We start from the raw sequence: 12,016 nt of genomic DNA, 5'->3' as shown, positions 1-12,016 counted from the left end.
ATATATTATAAATCAAAATTTAACTCTTTAGAGGAAAGCATGATTGTCTTACATCCTATATTAAATCACCTGTTAAAAAGATTCACATTCACACAATTAATTATTAAAGACATTGTGAGAAAACAATTACAATGGCTGTTAAGAGATAGGTGAAGACAAGACACTAATAGAGACCGAACACGATGTCACCGCTATCCAGTCGGGGAACACTCATGAAACCGGATTCTGCCCACTTTTTCATTTAGTTCATTACATAACTCCACAACGGCCATATTAAGAAAATGGTCTTTCAGGTCCATATCAGGCAGGATTGACATTCCGAATGGATTAAAAGAAGTTTCTGCTTCAGCAAAGGGCACAACTGAAATGATGTAATTCAGTCCCGTTGACTGAATTACAACCTTATTTAGTGGGTAGTTGTTAACAGGTGATACCAGATAAAGGGCAGGAAAATCTATAAATAGATTGATATTAAAACGTTGCTGTTGACTATCATTCGATTTTAAACAGTTTCGTGGGAAATTAAATTCAAGGCAATCCGCAGCAATGCTGATGTTGGCTTATGCATACTGACCTTCAATCTCCAATACATTTCTTAAAAAAATATTTTATAAGCTAGATTTAATAGGAATAATTATGATACACAAAATTATTTGGTAATAGGACATGATATTAAAAATTAAATATGTACAGCTACAACCCAATAAGGGTCAGGGGTCGAGTACTTTGCAAAGAAGTTCTGTTACTAGACCGACGATTGTGCAACGAAGTGATTTGGTCAGAATTAGGCTTGTTTGATAGATGTTTATCCAATTAAAGGTACCTATCCTTCATAAGGCTGGGTCAACCCAGAGGGCTGACTCACGGCTACTGTAAACAAAAAAATAATTATCTCCAACAGATTCGAATCCGGGTCCTTGAAGTTTGTAGCACAGTGCCTTACTTATGAGCTATCCACCCCAGGAAATTATATTAATTAATATAATTATAAAAAAAAAAAATTAAACTTTCGAATATTGTTATAAGATTCTAATATTGAAATAGAAGGGAAACAAAAAAAAAAGGAATAAATCGAAAAACCTGTAGTTAGTTTGTAGACTAGTATTAATTGTAAAAGAAAAGTAAAAGAAAACTGTGGAAGAAAAAAAAAGTTATCTATCTATTATATTATATCATGTAAAAATATGTAACTTATATATGTCCAGTCACGGATTGACAGTATGCTGTGTAATGAGCAACCCGATGTATATGTGCAGCATGAATGAATAAAGTATTTCTTTCTCTCTTATTTTCTTTAAGCAATGAAATATCTTCTTCTTCTTTTGCTTTCCTCTTTAGTGCCTCTCAGCGTAGAGGAGCATTCAGCCAGAGATTCCACTCTTCCCTATTTCTAGCTAGGTTCCTCGCCTGTCGGAAGTCTTTCCTCCTCGCCCAACAGAGTCGCTCAATGTAGTCAAGATATGACATCCTAGGGTGGAAATATCTTAGCAATGTAATGGCTATTGTAGTTTAGTAAAGTTTCCAAATGATGTGAGAGTCGGGGGTCAATTAATTATCTGCGGTCTATCAGTATGTGTTGAACAGTAAGTGTAACGTACCATCCTGTTTAAATGTTAGTCTAGATATATGTAATGAGCATTCTTGTGTTAAACAAGTGTGTAATATAAATTATACTTTAACTTGCACCTCTTGCCAAAATGACCTTCCATGAAATCTGAAGATATGATAATACAATTACAGAAGTTTTCCGTGGCCTAATCCCTCTGTCTCATTCAGCGACATGAGGGTCAAGACAATCCATGATATCTATTGTTGATAGAATTATTTCTATTTCAATCACATGCCAAAGCCTCTTGCTATCAGCTGAGCAATATCTGATGTTCTAAAGTCATAATGGAAATTGTACACTCTTTCAATGGCATCATTAGATTTTATGACAGTTAATATTTGGAAGAGATAGAGGAATTTTAATGTAAAAATGTTGAAGTATATAAAAAATACATTGATAATTTTTTTTTGGTTATTGTTGCGGCCAACACACGTCTACCATATAACATATGTTTTTATTGTTTAAAAGGCATATGTTTTTCTTTTTTTTTTATATTGTAAAAAAAATAAAACACACATTTTGTGAGTCTCTTGGTGTGCACACACGTATCATCTCCTCACTACACACACATAGTTGCCAGCATTCTGGCCATCTTCACCGGCTTAGTCATTTTAGCCACGGCGGGCGGACTTCTTCGACTCATCCTCCCAGAGGACAAGACGGCCAGAAGTACGTCGATCTACTTCCACGAGAACATTCACTCAGGACAGCCGGGCCCCTATCTATCACCGGTGATATCAGACTTTTTATTCTAGTTTGTATATTTTTTGTGTTCGATTAATTTTATTTTGCAATAGTGTTAAGCTTTCTTTTTTTCCTAGTTTGTATATATTTTTTGTTTAATTAATTTTATTTTGTATAATTATTAAGCTTTTTTTTTCTAGTTTGTATATTTTTTGTTTCTTTTGTTATTTAATTTTATTAACTTATTTAAAAATAAAAATAACAAAATTCGATCATTTCTTTTCTTTTCACGGTTGAGCTAGTAAAGGTTCCTTTTGAACCCCTACCCGCCGTAACAGTTAGTAATTGGATTTTTGTCACAATTGAGGTGTAGAATGGGGCCTTTAAGTTTATTGTTTTATACATGGTAAAACCCATTTAGTGGATTATTATCAAATCATTCAGTAATAGTGTGTTTAATCTTTAATAAATTCAATTAATAGGTTGATCTTTGAAAAAACAATTATTAATTTTGACAAATAATATATAAATAACTTTCTATACATCTATTAGGATAAAATAGTTACGGTCAAAATTAAACAAAAAAAAATAACAGAAGGCCAATATAGAATATTATTTAGTAAATAAAAGAAAACCTTAAGAGTTTTGTGGCAAACCAGGGAGGAAAAATCACAAAATGTAAAATCAATAATTATCCCAAATCAAAGTACCTGAATCAGAGACAGACCATGCGCAACTGACCGGGAAGAGAGGAGGAAATAGCAGGGCCTTGGTCCTTAATGAGCCGTAGAGTCCATTTGCGGCAGAACAAATGGAATAATAATAAATATGCTGAGAGCAAGAAAACATATGAAATCATCAGAAGTATAATTATTATGAAGGTCGAGTACTTATATTCCCCTTCAATCCATTTACAACTTTTTTGAGTAACCTCAGGCTACCTGGACAAAGATATTTCAGCTTCTAATGTAGCCAACCACTTCTTTGGGATTCCTCATATCAATATTCGCGTATATGTATTATGCAATACATAAAATGTGGCTTCACACTATAGTTTCATCTTCTCGTGGAACCTAATACTTTATTAGGTAGGGAAATAACCCAGGAGGTTGAAAGTGGAACCCAAATCACCAATAAATGTCTGAATAAAAACACTACTTCCTTATCAAGTACTGAACCTAACAAACACCCTTGTAGGGTCCTAGGTTACAATTAAGGTTGTAATGGTGCGTGTATTTTTTTTTTGTATTAGCCTGTGCCGGTTTTTTAAAGAGATTTGGACAATATATAATGAACGAACACATTCATCACAAATAAAAAATGTTGTAAAAGTAAGATCTGGTAAACACGTAACCGTTTCTGTTTCATAACCGTTTTAGTGCTAGCTAAAACTGTGTTTACTTGTTTCGGTTACTTTCTATTCCAAATATAAAAAAATATATTGATCTAATGAGATACATACATACTACTGAGAAGAACATCTGTGTTATACAGATTATAAGTCCAATTTTTTTCTGAATTTTTCTTGAGGAAAATGAGAGTTCGACCGATAGTCGAGGTCGTTTTATATTCGAATTCACGAAAGAAAATTTGAGTTCAATCAAACTAAAAAAGTTTGAACGGATTCAAAATCATTTCACGTTGTTTTTTCGTTGATGAGAGACTAAATACGATTTATATTGATAATAAGAGAAATTGAAATAAAAAAATACCAAAACTAGATCGGAAATGATAATCACGTTTAAGGAAAATATGAAATCAAAACACAAAAATAAATTAAATAAATCGTAATTTGAATTAGGATTAGAAAAAACTGACCTGATTAATTTTCCATTAATACATGTACAAAATACTTAATGATTAGATAAGTTTTTTTAAAAAAAAGATATGCCCTAATTTCAAAACTATTGTGTAATAGTCTGTGATATCCTGACGCTATTTATCTACGTAATATCAAATTTAAGCATACTTCTTCCTTTTTAAGATATGAATATTACATTTTGAAACTTTCTTTTTAATATTAGTTTATTTTTTATAGACCCACATTTTTAGTGGAAAATTATTATAAATGTGATCGACTTACGTTCGGGGTCGTATTATATTGTAACAAATAAATAGGCTCTTTACACATGCTGATTAAATTGCGAAAATGTGAATCGAAATTTTTCATCTACTTTAAATAGATACTATCTACTAGATAGTCTACTATGAGGTGTAATGAAGGAAGAAAATTTGACAATATGGTTCTAGCCGTGATAAGGCTTTACCGTAGACACAACTGGAAGACCCGAACTACCGAATTTTTTTTCTTTATGCTGTTTCTGACTCCAACCAACCCCAAACCGACCAAAACCTACCTACCACAAGAAATATACAGTTCACATCAAACGGATCAAAAATACCGAAAGGTGGTAAAAATAGACAGTATCGTTGTAAATGTAATACTTTTTTTTTCTAGAAGCGACATGCTGAGAGTTTACAAGTTGAAATCTAGATAATACTATCCAATAGAAAGAATAAGGAAGCGTGTTCTACATTTAGAGCAGCCATAAAGCGTGAAGAGCACAGAAAGTAAAAATAACCGATTCACCACACAGGGTATTTACTGAGGCTATAACGAAGAGAGATCTTGAAGCAGACCCGGTATTCCCGTCACGGAGCTCGGGATGTCTCCTCCCGGGGGACATCTCAAAGAACTGAGATTCATTTCACCGCTGTCGTACAACATGTAATCAGGACAACAAACATCTGGTTGAGGAAGTATCTACTTCATTGGATCGGCTATTGATCTAGTTGTCAGAACCGGTATTCCTAACAGCAGGAATGGATGCTCACTTCAAATTAGGATCACAGGTTAGCCGATACACAGAAGAGGAAAAAGAAACATCCTTTGTGTTTGTCATCACGATGGAACGTAAACTATCTTACCAACATTGTTCAATTTATTCTTAGCAAAAGTAGCCCAACAGCCTCCTACTCTTTGAACTACCTCATCTCGCCATCTTGTAATTAGTCTTCCTTTCCTTCTGTTGGGATCCACTTTGTTGCAATTTTGGAACACCTCCTCGGTCACCTGTTGCGCTTCTTTTGTTAGGCTTTTAACTTTAATCATAGATTGTACTTTTTTGCTGATGATGCAGACTTTTCTTTTAATACCTATCATACTTTCTCATAATTGTTTTCTGTCGCTTACCATATTTGATATTCATATAAAATTACCGGGTAAACACATATTTCCAATACCTTTTCCTTCAATCCTAGATGTGGTTGACTTTAAAAAATATATTTCATGGTACAGTATTTTTCCCATGTTAATCCTTCTATTTATTTCATCTTTTCTATTTTTGAATGAGATGGATTGTCCTAAATAAATATACTGCTCGACAAATAAATTTCTCGGTTATTAACTTTTACTTCTACTTTCTGCGCATTTGTCATTATCTTTGTTTTATCGATATTATCTTTTTATTAGTTAGGTGAAAGAAATACGAAGTTGAAACCTATAACCCGGTCACAAAATTCGTGTTATATGTCTGTATCTACTATGAGCCAAAATTACTGCAACATCTTGTGATTTCGGTAAGGGCAATGATAAATTAACTTTTGTTCCACGTATCCAAGCGTAGCGGTTTATTGGAAGAAAACCAGGAAATACAGCAAACGAATCCAAACCCTAGCCAACTAGTTCATGACCCTCCACCTCGGCCTACGCAGCCCACATTAAGCCGAGATACAAAGTGAATGCAGGAGTGTAACCTTGTGACCACGATTCGGCTTGGCAAAGAGACGTTCTGAATAATTTAATTAATAATAATTGAGAATCGGCGCCACCCATCGGCCTTAGTACAGATATCCATTTTGGATCAAGGCATCGGAGTGTAAAATAATATTTGAATATAAACAATTAGGAGCGCGGTATCCAAAGATGATTGAGGACAAACCTGTATACTACTCATTATCGTAAAGCTAATAAAGTTTTATAAACTGGGACCAGTTTTTTTTTATTTTTTATTTGTTTGAAATATGCAGCTAGAACAGAAGGGACCGGTACGATATAAACAGGAAAATAAAATGAACATAATCAAATAATGTAAAATAAATTATATACAATATTTACAATCTCGACCTAAGGGGGGTTCCTTAAATGAAAAAAATAAACGTGAATTGAAAAAACGTGACACGAATGCCTAGGCTAGAAAAATTAAAATTATCCTTCAAATTCAGATTGATCAGGCATTCAGGTATGATAAAGTAAAGACGATATAAAGATAGAACATAATTATTAATATTAGAGAACTAACAACAATTAATAACCACATAAAAAGACAAAAAAGTCCACTAATTATTTCTTTTAAACATCTTCCAACAAAAATAATACATTAACGAAGAATAGACCTGGGATGAGAAAGCAACTAATTCGATAATATCAACCGTTCGGAAGTTTCCATTTCCTAAAATCGATTTTTTATATTTTTTTCGATTTTCTCAAAAACGACTCAAACGATTTTTATAAAACTCAGTACGTCCATGTAGAATTAAAAAATATTAATCATATGGGTTTTATCCTCATTTAAATAGTATGACATGGTATAAATGGTGAATGTTTAAAAAATCTTCCTCTAAAGCACGTGAAATTTTGTTTGAAATAAAAAACCAATTATCATTGTTGGCAGAACTAAATAATAGTCAAATACAAAATAATAATAAAAATGTGTGAATAAATAAAGAAGAATGAAGGGAATATGAGAAAAAAGGAAGGGTTGATTGGAAAAAAACCGAGACTACTTGATCTCTTCCCATTGTAAGCGTATGCTTTTATCTTTTATTAAACTGTTATATTCTTGGAAGAAAAAAATCTTGATATTTATTATTTTTACCTTTAGAACCGGAAATATGTATAGCAATAAATAAATGAAAATGGTTTTGTTTTTCTCAAAAACCTTTTTGATATGTATAGAATATTTACTTAAGTAAATGGGCCAGGTACTTTTTGTAATTATCATTAATCAAAATTCGATAGTATATGTTTTAATATTTGAAAGGCTTAACTTTCCTTCAAAAGATTAGGTCAACGGAAAGTAAAGATGGCTATGATGATCTCCCATCTTTTATAAAATGGGTACTTGAACTTTCAAAGGGGACTCCTTAAGTGAAAAGAAAAGGAGTTCTTATGCTCAAGAAGGTTGCTCTCCGTGAAGTAAAAGTTTTAAAAGACAGAAAAATTTATTTAAATGATAAATTTAAAAGTATGATAAATCAAGTATCATGGGATGTATATTTTTTTCGAATTTCACAAATATATTTATTTTTTTAAATATTTCAATTCTTAATATCTAATATTGAATATCTGGAATTAATAACTAAATAAATTATTATGTAACATCTTGACTAATCTAGAAATTTTCATTTTGTGTTAAATATAATCTAATTTAAAAATTTAAATTTTATTAACCATATGCAGCACAGATGTTACAAAAGAGCATCCTCAATGACTTATAAGAGGGGAAAGTAGAATTTGGCATGAAATCTAGGATTTTAGGGAGAAACCGTAGTAATGGGGACGGGTACTCCCAAGAATTTGAAAGAGACCTTACTAGCATATTCATAGCTTCTCATCTGACAGTTATTGTCTTTGGTACCTGCAGCAGGTGTCTTCTAAGGAATAGTAATAACTCTTCTCTAAGGCTGCTTCTTCATTAATCTACTTAAATAATTAGTCGGAGAGTATTTTGATTTAATTGGAGAGGATATATTATTTGAATTACTGGTTAAAGTAGTACAAATCAATCAAAATTATATAATTCCTCAAGTATATGAAATACTTTGCCAGTGAATACTTTCAATCTGAGGTTGATAAATGAAAAGTTATTTTAAAAATAAAAAAAAATGAGATTAGTTGGCAAAGTAAATGTTGACAGAACAGTTTTAAAATTAACAATAGTCATTGTTCTTTTCTTCTTTTTTTTTTATTTTTTATTTAAATGGTATCTATCTAAATTTAAATTATTGTAATTGAGTAAACGTAATTTCAATTACTCTAAAAAATTTCTGTAATTGTAATTCGTTTTTCAAACGAATGATTTATATTTTTTTAATAAAAGATATTTATTGGATTTGAAACTCTAAGTCTTTGCAAGTCTTCGCAAAAAAAGTTTTTTTTTTATTTATTTATTTAATGTGATTTACAACTGTACAAATAATAATATACAATAAGTAAATATGTTGTATGTTTCATTTACACTTGAAGATCGTGTGAAGGAACCACCCATTAATTAAAATTAAAAGGTCCCGCGGCCATCTTCTTTTCAGACGCCTCGGAGGATTATCAGAGATTGTTAAGGATGAGAGATTAAGAATTAATGGGTTAGGATGGGTAAGGAGTTTAGAATGAAAAGACGCATATCTGTATTGGGACAAATCTGCAAGGAATGGGATCTTAAGGTCTTTGTGGATGTCTTTCGAACGATACAGAGAAGATTAACATGGTCCCTGCGCAAGGATGACACGCAAAAAAAAAAAAAGTTGAGACAGGAAATTGATAACAAACTTACTTCTGAAGAAAGAGGCTTTCTAGATTCAGTGCCGAAGGAAAAGTGTTTCTTAAAATAACACACAGAATGTCATAATTGATAAAGTATTCAAATTATGTAGCTATCAAATAGAAAATCTATCAAAATGATAAATAGAAAGGGCCTACAAGGCATGATGTGGTACCGCTCCGAAGAACTTGTATCGAGATAAGACAGTATCGATTGGTCACACTATCGAAACAATAAGACTAATCCCTGTTGTGATGAGCAAAGTGATGAGCTGAGATTGTTCTATATCACTCCATTGTATACGAGGTGATACGTGCCTACAGTACTCACGGATTAGATTTCTGCAGCCTTGTCAGTCCTAAGCCATAAAAAAAGTTCCAAAACTTCCAATTGATTATAATCTAAACTAATTCATAACTCATCAGATAGTATAATATAACAATACTGATACAAAATTTTTATTTTATATTTATTTATTGCTAGTTACAACTGTACATTATAATACATATAATAAATTTGAACTCAATTAAATTAGAGTGTTACAGGCGTGTAGAGAAACTACCCATTGATAGCACTCTAGTTTTACGTTTTACATTAGCAGGTCTCGTGGCCATCTTCTTTTCAGACCCCTTGGAGGATTATCAGGAATGGAAGAGGAAGCAATGTTAGAAGCTAGTGGGTTTGGGTGGTTAGGGAGTTTGTAATTGAAGGAGTGATATCTGGTTCGGGTTAGATCGGTTACATAGGGAACATTAAGGTCTTTATGTATGATTTTATTTGTGACAAAGTAAGGAGCATTGAGGATTTTACGAAGGATTTTGGATTGCAATGATTGGATACGAGAGGAATTCGAAGGTTTAGTGGACCCCCAGCTCAACTCCATATGCCCAGATTGGCCTTATTATAGTCATGTAGATCAGTGTTTTGTAATGTGTTGGAAGTTTAGACCGTTTGTCCAGTAAGTGCTATAATAGTCGAGATCGACGTTTAGTTTCCTGTCTGTACAGTCTTGTGTGAGGAATCCAGGTTAGTCGTTTGTCCAGATGTAGTCCAAGGTAGCGGATCTGTTCGACAGGGGATACATAGTTTAAACCTACAAAACGAATGATCACATCAGAAAATATAAATTTTCATAAAAAATTGGAGACTTAATTATGTTCTCTATATTAATTATTAAAACAATGGTGTCGTTACAGATATCCTTCTAAGGATGTTTAGCAGCACGAAGAATGAGTGGTTTTCCGCTCGTGGAGTAGGAGCATGAAAGTTCATTTTATCGAAAATATTTCGCCTCTTCTTCGAATTAAAAATGAATCCATCTTTTGAAAAATATACTTTAATGTCGCTGAAATCATGATAAAGTCAATACTTCCATGTTTCGCTATAAATTATAGAGTAAGGTTTAAAAGTCGAAGAGCTACAACTGTTCTTTTCATATAACTTGATATCTTGTCGTTCTCGTTCTTCTTTATTTAGATTTCTCTAAGTTTAACTCTTCACTTAAGCATTCGTCAGGTATATTTTTTGATTCATTTCGTTATTTTGAACTAATCAGATATTTCTCCTAGTTTTTAGATTTTATGGAACTGATTAAACTAACGGAATAACGCAAATGATTTTCTTGAGTTTCCTAAGTGAACGTTAAAAAGAAGTAGAAGAAACAGATATCAAGTTGAATATTAAAAAAAAAAGTGGGAATAGGCAGTTTCAGCTTTATCTTTTATTTTAATACCATTGAAATTACAAATTAAAGAAAGAAGCTTTTAAATTTAATCTTCTTTAATAGCTTTTTGTAAGCATTTTGATAATGGAGATGTTCTCATTGATACGCTGATGTCCGCATTATTTTAAAAAAGAGTGTTATTTCTATATTTTTATCTTCACAACATCATTAGAGGAGTTGTGGGCAATCTGTTATGTCCTGATGGCTAAAAATGCGATCAGAAAAAACCTGTTTAATTAGCAACCAATCAGCACTTCCGCTAAAGGGAAAGATAAAATCACAATTTTTTTATTTTGAAATTAATTTTTTTTTATCCTCTAACCTATTCCAGTTATAACGATTTTATTCCGAGAGAACGAAAACAAGTTTTGCGTTAAGTTAGAAAAATCTCAAAACATTCTTATCTAGTGGAATAGATTAGAAACTAAATTAGTTTTTTTATTTATTTTAACTCTGACACACTGAAGATAGCCAAGAAGTTAAATAGAATACCACTAAACCATCAGGTAAAGAAATTAAGAAAATATATAATCATAACGGTGAATTAAGACACTTGTGATCACAACTCATAAACTAGTAATATATGAACTTCCCTTCTACCTTTTGAACTTTGGAAAGCCCAAAAAGAAATATTATTTTAAGTGCAACTTGTAGTGAAATGCAAAAAGATTCCAAAAATATATTTATGGGGTTATTTTTGGAAGATTCCAATTGAGTGCCGTGATATCTTTTTACAGTTAATTCAAAAATAGGCAATGAATTACCATATTCTAAAACAATAAGAACTAAATACTACAACTGAAATATATTTTCAGTCTAAATTACAAGTTACGCAATTAATTTGTCAATTTAGACATCTTATAATTAATAAAAATTAAAACAAAATGTTTAAACAATTTTTAAATATTTTAATCTAAATTTTAAAACTGACCAGCACACATCAATAAAGTATTGTACGCGCACCTACCGAATAGCTCAAAAGAGATAATTTCAAAGTTGAGGGATGATTTCTAACGGGATTCTGTAAATATAATAATCTTTTGTTAGTTTTAGTTGAATTTTCTTTTTTTTCACTTTCTTTTTGTCAGTATCATAATATAATGAAGTTGTGCTGATGTGGAAAATAAAATTCTACAACTCAATATAGAGAAAGTTTGGTAATCGGTCAAAACATCTTTTTTTTATTCCTGTATCTTAATTTAGACCATTTAAAATCTCGGGTCGAAAAAAGTTATCTGTAAAAATGTCAGTGTTATCAGAAACACCTTTTTCTAAGTACCTTAAACCTTCCTAAACAGCTTAAGTGTGTAAGATAAATGTTAAAGCACATGAAGCTGTTAGTTAAGAGTCCAAAGAAAAAAAATCTTCGGGGATGTTTTACGTTTACGGAGCAATAATAAGTCAAGTTCATTGTCTGAATATAAAAATGATGAAACATTTATTAAAAAAAAAAATAATAAA

The 12,016-nt window shown here is 31.6% G+C and overlaps 1 protein-coding gene and 1 non-coding gene across 5 annotated transcripts in view; one reads left to right on the top strand and one right to left on the bottom strand.

Moving 5' to 3' along the window:
* GEFmeso (Guanine nucleotide exchange factor in mesoderm) overlaps nucleotides 1–12,016 on the bottom strand; it is a 307,186-nt gene that overhangs the window by 75,883 nt on the left and 219,287 nt on the right. The window lies entirely within an intron of this gene.
* Nucleotides 8,724–8,833, top strand: LOC112211691 (U6 spliceosomal RNA). The gene has a single exon (XR_002945691.1). It is a non-coding gene; the product is annotated as a U6 spliceosomal RNA (small nuclear RNA).

This window comes from Halyomorpha halys, unplaced genomic scaffold (assembly GCF_000696795.3).
Source record: "Halyomorpha halys isolate HHAL.00 unplaced genomic scaffold, Hhal_1.1 Scaffold91.1, whole genome shotgun sequence".
Lineage (NCBI taxonomy): Eukaryota > Metazoa > Arthropoda > Insecta > Hemiptera > Pentatomidae > Halyomorpha > Halyomorpha halys.
Note: the sequence above shows the minus strand (reverse complement) of the source record. Positions and strands in the feature narration are given on the sequence as shown.